Here is a 7,600-nt window from a genome sequence, read left to right as displayed (position 1 = left end):
GGACAGTAGGTTCCCAGACCAAGTGGCCCACAGAGGGGAAGGGGTGTAAATGCCATTTGATGGTGTGTTGAGATATACACTCCAGTGCCTCATTCTTTATTTAAAAAGAAAAGAAAATGCTTTTAAATGAAAGAGTCGCGCCCTGCCTCTCAGACCCCCAAAAGGGAATTGATGTTCTTTGACGTTCTTGCAGAGAAGCACATTCAGGCACATTCAGGGCGCAGGCTCCACTCAGAGCTCACCAGGAACCCCAGTGAATGGAAACGTTATTCACGTTTTCCTGTGATTCTCCCCCACCCCACGCCCCCGCTCCGGGAGAAGGCATTTCAAGAGGAGAGAATGAAGGAGATGGACGCCTCGGCTGCCATTGTTGCTTTGACGTTACAAATGACTGCATTTATGACGATTGTTCCACAGTTCTCGCACTTGCCTCCGCCGCGCTGCCAACATGGCGCTTTCCCAGGGTCTGCTCTCTGCTCCAGTTTCACGTCTTGCTCTCCCTCCAGGGTCTGTATGCTCATAAACAGTGGAGCTAATTCTTCACGGGGGAGGGGGGCTGGGTGGGGGCTGGCACTCTGTTTTTCCGCCACTCAGTTACAATTTTCCTATTAGTTCTCAAGAAGGCAAAATGTTCCTCTTCCCAAAGAGGAAATGCCACACACGTTACCAAGGGTCCAGACTTCTTTGGAGTTCTTACTACCTACACAGGAACTGTGTAGGTCACGTCATCTACCTCTGCGGTGAGCCTAGGTACCCTGACGGGACCATCTGGGAGGATGAAGACACTGGTTCTCATTGGTTGGTTGATTGGCTGGTTGGTTGGTTGAGACAGGATCTCATATAGTCCAGGGTAACCTTAAATTTGCTTATGTAGCCTAGGCTGGTCTTGAACTTCTTATCCTCCTGCCTCTTGAGAGATAGAATTCCAAGCGTAATGCCACCATCCCTAGAAAGCTGGATTAAAACTGGATTATGGGGGTTGGGGGGCTGTAGAGATGGCTCAGCGGTTAAGAGCACTGACTGCTCTTCCAGAGGTCCTGAGTTCAATTCCCAGCAACCACATGGTGTCTTACAACCATCTGTAATGGGATTCGATGCCCTCTTCGGGAGTGTCTGAAGACAGAAGCAGTGTACTCATATACATAAAATAAACAAATATATCTTTAAAAAGAACATTAAAAATAGATATATGGGAAGTCTTGCTACAATAGTAGCTAATCATGAATAAAATTGCTAAGCCAGAAGGGAAAGCATAGGCCACTGATCTTAGCACTCAGGGGCAGAGGCAAGCGACTTCTGTGAGTTCAAAGCCAGCCTGGTCTACATAGTGAGTTCCAGGTCAGCCAGGGTCACATAGACAGAGACCTTTAAACCATCTCTGTGCCAAGTCTTGTGCTCCCCTGGAGGTTCCAGATTTCTCTCCAGGTGCTGTTGGCACTTCGTGTGAGTCTGTTTACAGTGTCATGCTCATAAACAACGGGTGTCCTCGGTCAACAGTAAAAGAGAGGACTGGAGAGACAGCTCAGTGGCCGAGAGCATCTTCTGCTCTTCCAGAGGACCCAGGTTTGATCACAGCATCTACATGTTAGCACACAACCATCTGTAATTCCAGTTCCAGAGGATCCTATACCTCTTCTGACCTGTGTGGGCAACAGGAATGCATGTGGTGCATGCAAGCCAAAAAACCCATACATTGAAAGTAAAAATATATTTAAAATAATGAAAGCAAGGCAGCTATGAAATTCTAGTTATTCGCTAAAACTAGTGGACAGCTCTCTCTCTCTCTCTCTCTCTCTCTCTCTCTCTCTCTGCCATGTGTGAGTGAGTGTGTGTGTGTGTAAGTGTGTATGTATCTGTCTGTTGAGTAGCTCAAATTAGCCTTAAAATTCACTATGCTATCTAAGGATAATCTTGATCTTCCAGTTCCCCAGCCTTTCTCTTTCCATGTTGCGGGATCAAAGCTCTGAGCCACCACCCCATTTTATGCTACGCTGGGCTTGGAAGCCAGGATCTCATGCAAGATAAGCAAACACTATCCACTGAGTCAAACCACCCCCTCCCCCTGCCCCCGCCCCCAACACACACACACACACACACACACACACACACACACACACACACACACACACACACACCTTTCTCACATCTTATGCCTGGTTTCAGCAGCTTAACTGGGTATTCAGGTGTAGATGAGTTTATTTTCTCAGCTTTCTCATCCGCTAGAAATGTCGCCCCTGAGCATTGATGTGGTGGCAAGCTGGGAATCTCATATTTACCCATGTTTTCCCTTCCGTGAAATATCTTAGTGCAAAGGGAGTCTCCGTACATGACCTTCTAGGTCATTCTTAGGAGGCAAGGGAAGAAAAGAAATGAAGCAAATGTATTTGGAGTTCGCAGTCAGTGAGTTAAGATGGTCTTAGGCAATTGCGTAGATAGACCCTCCAGCCTCGGATTCCTAACACAGAACACAGGAGGATCTGAATGTTTCCCCTACCTGATCATGCACAAGTCGCAAGGGACTTCTGTACACGACCAGGGGAGAGAGTTCAGCTCTAGGGGAGAGGACTGTGCCCGGATCTCTTTCACAGTGTTCAATGGTTCCGAGGTAGGACACAAAACAGCTACAGAGAGCTCCAGGGCCGCCATCCCTGATGATGAGAACAGTGACGCAGGGCATGCTGGGAAGGGGAGGGGGAGGGGCTCCAAAGTACGAGAGGGGAACAGTGGCCTCTGCAAAGACACTGTGAAGGGAAGTGGGGGGGTGGAAGAAGGAGCGAACATGGGGTACCTTAGTAAGCTTGTCCTCTGGACCCCGGGATCCTTGGCAAGCAATGCACTTCTGAGGTTCAAGTTTGTTTATTCTTGGCAAAATGCAACCGCCTGTTTCTAAGAGAAAAGTCTTTAAAAGGCTTATAAAATCTACTCAAAAGGCTTTCTGGACATCAAATAGCTCATAAAAAGGAACATTTTGATGAGTTAAGTGTAAATGAATCAGAACCATACGGATTCCATTTCGCCTAATCTACCATTGGATTCAGAAACGAAGGAGAAGAAAAAGAGGCTTCAAGCCAAAATTCTTCAGGGACTCTGCAGACCCCAAAATCTTTGAAAGCTGTTAGCAACGGTGGGCCAGTCTTGGACATAACGGCATCGCGCCGTCCTGAGCCTCAGTTCCTGAGAAAACCTCCCGACTAGAAGTCCATTCTGTGTGCTAAAGGAGGGGAGGAGGATGGCGGCTTACTAGGCTTAACGTGCATGGAGACCTTTGCCCTGCTTTATGACATCAGAAGCCGAGAGGATGGCCAATGATACCGAGAAGTCTGGGTGCTAAGCCCAGCATCCTCGGGACCAGCTTTGTGACCTTCCCTACGCAAAAGGAATTTCCCTTGGCCCTAGGTTCTCCATCTATGAGTGGGGGAGGGGCATCTACGTCAAACTAAAATAACCCAAGTTTTTAACCTAAAGAGTATGCCGATTCAGGCATGGTGCATGCATCCCTGCCCCACCAATAAAGACGCTAGCCTGGGCTACATAGAGAGTCCCTGGCTCAAACAATGGAGAGAGAAAAAAAAATTATTAAACATTTCCATGTCTCATCCAAAATAAAGACATGGTCCAGAGTCATCTTTGTAATGAGTAAAACCCATGGAGGGGGCATTAGGGAGATGAGACGGGGTGCTTGGGTGGAGCAGGACATTGGTGGGGGGCCTAATTGAAAATGATCAACGTACTCACGAATATTCACGGTCAGGTTTTCATGAGGAAATCTCATACACAATTAAAGTGCAGTACTAAATATAGCGAAGATAGAGTTTGAGCTCCGCCTCCATGGTGAGATTGAATGTGCCACGAAAGCTGGGTTTGGATCCCAGGACCCACATAAAAGCCACCCCTGCCTGTGACTCCATAGATGGGGCAACAGAAACAGAGGCTCTCAAGAGCCTTGCTGTCCATCCAGTCTGGTTGAAAAGGGGCAAACCCCAGGCCAGTGAGAGACTCTGTCTCAAGGAAATTAGGTGGAGCAGTAGGGGAAACATCTAGACTCCAAAGGCAACCAGGCACACTCACCAGGCACACTCACACACACACGTGCACAGCCCACAAACAATGGTCAACCCAGTGAAAGGGCCTGAGCTGGAGGACGCTCCAGGCGCATGCCTGACTCTGCATCCTTTGGAGTTGTAATCCATGATTCTGGCTCTGAGTCTTTTGATTTCACAGTCTAAGCCATTATCATCGTCATAGCCTGCTTCTTCCCCAAAATAACCCAATCAAAACAGACAGGTCTGGGACCGACTTCCCAGGAAGGTGGCTCCCAGAAGTTCCCTTTCCGTATCCTGGTGGTAGCAAGGGGTCGTACGTCCTCTGGATGCCCAAGGATTCTGTGACACTGTGACAGATGCACACTGGGGTGAGGATGGAGGCCGTTGAGCAAGGCCCTAGTCTGTAAAGCTTTCTCCCCCCTCCCCTCCCCCCTCCCCCATACCAGGAGTCTGCAGAATTGTGGAGAACATGAAAGCAGGGAGAAAAATCTGGAATCCTGCTAGTTTCCACCCACTGTCTCTGTGAGCAATGCTGTATAAAATGACCGTAAAAATATAAGAGGCAAAAACCCAAGGTAAAAAAAAAAAAAAAAAAAAAAAGTGCTTATCATACATACAATGCCCAGGTGGGTGACGTCATGTGTGTTTTCACACATGGTCATATCAAAGTGAGCAGTAATTACAGCATGTTGAAAACATATGTAGTGTTTCCATTCCAGAGACAGGAGTTAGGACTGACTGAAAAGGCTCCAGGGCGTGGAGTGTTCTTGTAGCCGGAAGAAGTGTTTGTGTCCTAGGTTTCCTGCTTTGTTTCTTGGTTTCTTTGGGGTTTTTGGATCTAAGGGCATCACACACACACACACACACACACACACACACACGCACGCACGCACGCACGCACACATGCAGGCACACACACACGCACATACACACACACCAGTGCATGCAGAAGTTATGACTCTTTACCCTCACTATCTTTCAGGATCTGAGCCACCTGACAAGACGGATGAGGAACCGAGTATCCACTGAATTACCACGCTTGTGATCCTAGCACCTGGAGGCTAAAGCAGGACATCCCAAGTTCACATCCAGGTAGGGCTACAAAGTGAAACTCTAAATCACAAACCCAAAAGGCAAAACAAGGGAGAGGGAGTTGGGGGAGGGGAGGTGGAATGCAGAAGCTGAGGGTAGAAAAAGGGAAGGAAGGAAGGAATTTTGTTACCTTGTAACAGGCCAAGACCACGCCCACATGCCCCACCCACATCTTTCTTCTTCACAGACACTGGGAGCCATATTTAGTTTTTTGAACAAGGTTGGGGGTGGGGGGGGGGCCCTGCCTCAGGGTTGATTGCAGCAGCCAGGGGTACACGCTGTCATCACCCTCACCTCAAGGCCAAAGGAATTTAGGTTGAGTGTCTCCAAATGTCATATAACTGACCTCGCTCTGGGTGTCTGACATTACCTCATGCCCTCCCCTCTTCATGAGGAAGAAGAGAGATGTGGGCGGGGCATGTGGGGTGTGGTCTTGGCCTGTTGATTTGGAAGGGAAAGTGGAAGGGTCCTCCCTTCTACGCAACAATGAAAACTGTTCCCTGGAAGGTAATGGAACCTGAGAGATGTCACATGCGACCGCCTACACAGCCCTTGGTTGCCAATCACTTTGCACTCTGCGGTCTGAGAAATGTGTGGCCCTGAAGCCCACTCAGGGTCACTGGCAAGGTCACAAATGAAAAGAGCAGCCGAGGGGCTGGGGGTTTAGCTCAGTGGTAGAGCGCTTACCTAGGAAGCGCAAGGCCCTGGGTTCGGTCCCCAGCTCCGAAAAAAAGATCCAAAAAAAAAAGAAAAAAGAAAAGAAAAGAGCAGCCGAGAAAGGGCCGCTTTCGACTAGAGGCCACCCTGTCCTGACTAGACCCTGCCAAGGAGAAAAGGCAGGTATCTTTTTTTAAATGTACATTCTTTCCTTTTTTTTTTTTTTATATTTATTCCCCAGAATGTGTTCATTCAACAAATATGTGCTGGTTTCTTTTTAGGTGCCAGGTTCGGTTCCAGGAGCCAAGAACACGAGGTCCCTGAATACACACACTCATGTGCGGGCAAAGAGGAAAAGGAACAAGAAGCCAAGAGTCAAGACGACTTTAGAGTTGCAAATGCTAAGAAGATCCGGTTTGGGGTACAGGGGACATTTGTTTCTATTAATGTTGGTGTGTGAAGGCTTCTCACAGGGCATTCAGCAAAGATTTAGGAAAGGAGAAACTCAGGCAGAGCTCGAAGCATGGACAAAGGTAGTAACAAGCCGGACGTGTTTGACCAGCAGAGAATGTGTGTGGCTAAGGAGGAGCCTGCCAAGCCAATAGTGATTGGAAATGAGACAAAAGGAGATGCACTGAGCCCAACACGCAGGGTGTCCTGACTTTGCAAACTTGAAATTATACGAGAAACACTGGCTTGCCACAGGTGACTCTGACAGCGTAAAGTGAAAATCGAAGCGATGGGGGGGGTCATCTGCAGCCCCCTGGAGGGGGACGGGCAGTGACATCTTGGTGCCTGACCTTTTAAATTCTTTACTGCCTATCCGAGTATATGAATAAATAAATGTGTGTTTACAAGGGTGCGATCATATAACAGATCCACGAAACTGGCTTTTAAAACTTTTATTTTATTGTGCATTTATTACTTCCTACTTCATAAACGTCTACATGGGCACACCGAGATCTGCAATGCCCACAGAGTGGGGCAATTGGCAAATATTTGTGGGAAGAAAGGGGTAGGGGAAGAAAGGGAGGAGGGAGAAGAAAGTAGTGGAAAGGAGAAGAGGCAGGAGAAAGAGGCAAGTAGTGGGGCAGAGGGAGGGGGAGGGAGGAGGGTGAAGAAGAAGAAGGGAGGAGGGAGAGGAAAGTAGTGGGAAGGGGAAGGGAAGGGGAGAGGAAGCAAGGAGAGAGGGGAGGAGGAAGGGGAGAGGAGGAAAGGGAAATTCCAGGAAGAAGAAATCACAAGAGCATCTCTGTAGCCATGGCTGTCCTAGAACTCACTTGGTAGACAAGGCTAGCCTTGAACTCAGATCTGCCTCCACTGCCTCCAGAGTGCTGGGATTAAAGGCTGTGTGCCACCACTGCCTGGCTCACAGTAGCATCTTTTTTTTTTTTTTTTTTTTTTTTTTTTTGGTTCTTTTTTTTCGGAGCTGGGGACCGAACCCAGGGCCTTGCGCTTCCTAGGTAAGCGCTCTACCACTGAGCTAAATCCCCAGCCCCTCACAGTAGCATCTTAAACGTAGGTGTTGGCACGTGGGTTTCATTTCTTGGCTGGCTTTAGTGCCCTATCCTCTGGGTTGTTTTCGGGTCTCACTGCCCCACCGATACTGCGGGAACCAACTTTGCCCTGTACGAACCTCCCCCATGACCCTGAGGATAAACCCTGCACTTTGGGACATCTGGCGGAGGCTTGGCACTCGTGGTTTTAAGGGGAAATTGACCAGCAACGTTTACAGAGCAAGGTTTCCCTCACCCACGCAAGCAAAGCCAGACCCCTGACCCGGCAGCATGGGGGGTTGTGGGGGGATG

At 48.6% G+C, this 7,600-nt stretch overlaps 1 long non-coding RNA gene across 1 annotated transcript; it reads left to right on the top strand.

Moving 5' to 3' along the window:
* Positions 1-391: 391 nt before the first annotated feature.
* On the top strand, positions 392-6,691 carry LOC102551773 (uncharacterized). Its single transcript, XR_358707.4, has 3 exons — positions 392-507; positions 5,026-5,135; positions 6,074-6,691. It is a non-coding gene; the product is annotated as an uncharacterized LOC102551773 (long non-coding RNA).
* Positions 6,692-7,600: the final 909 nt, after the last annotated feature.

The sequence above is a fragment of the Rattus norvegicus genome, chromosome 12 (genome assembly GCF_036323735.1).
Source record: "Rattus norvegicus strain BN/NHsdMcwi chromosome 12, GRCr8, whole genome shotgun sequence".
Lineage (NCBI taxonomy): Eukaryota > Metazoa > Chordata > Mammalia > Rodentia > Muridae > Rattus > Rattus norvegicus.
The sequence above is the reverse complement of the archived record's forward strand: the minus strand, read 5'-3'. Positions and strand labels throughout refer to the sequence as shown.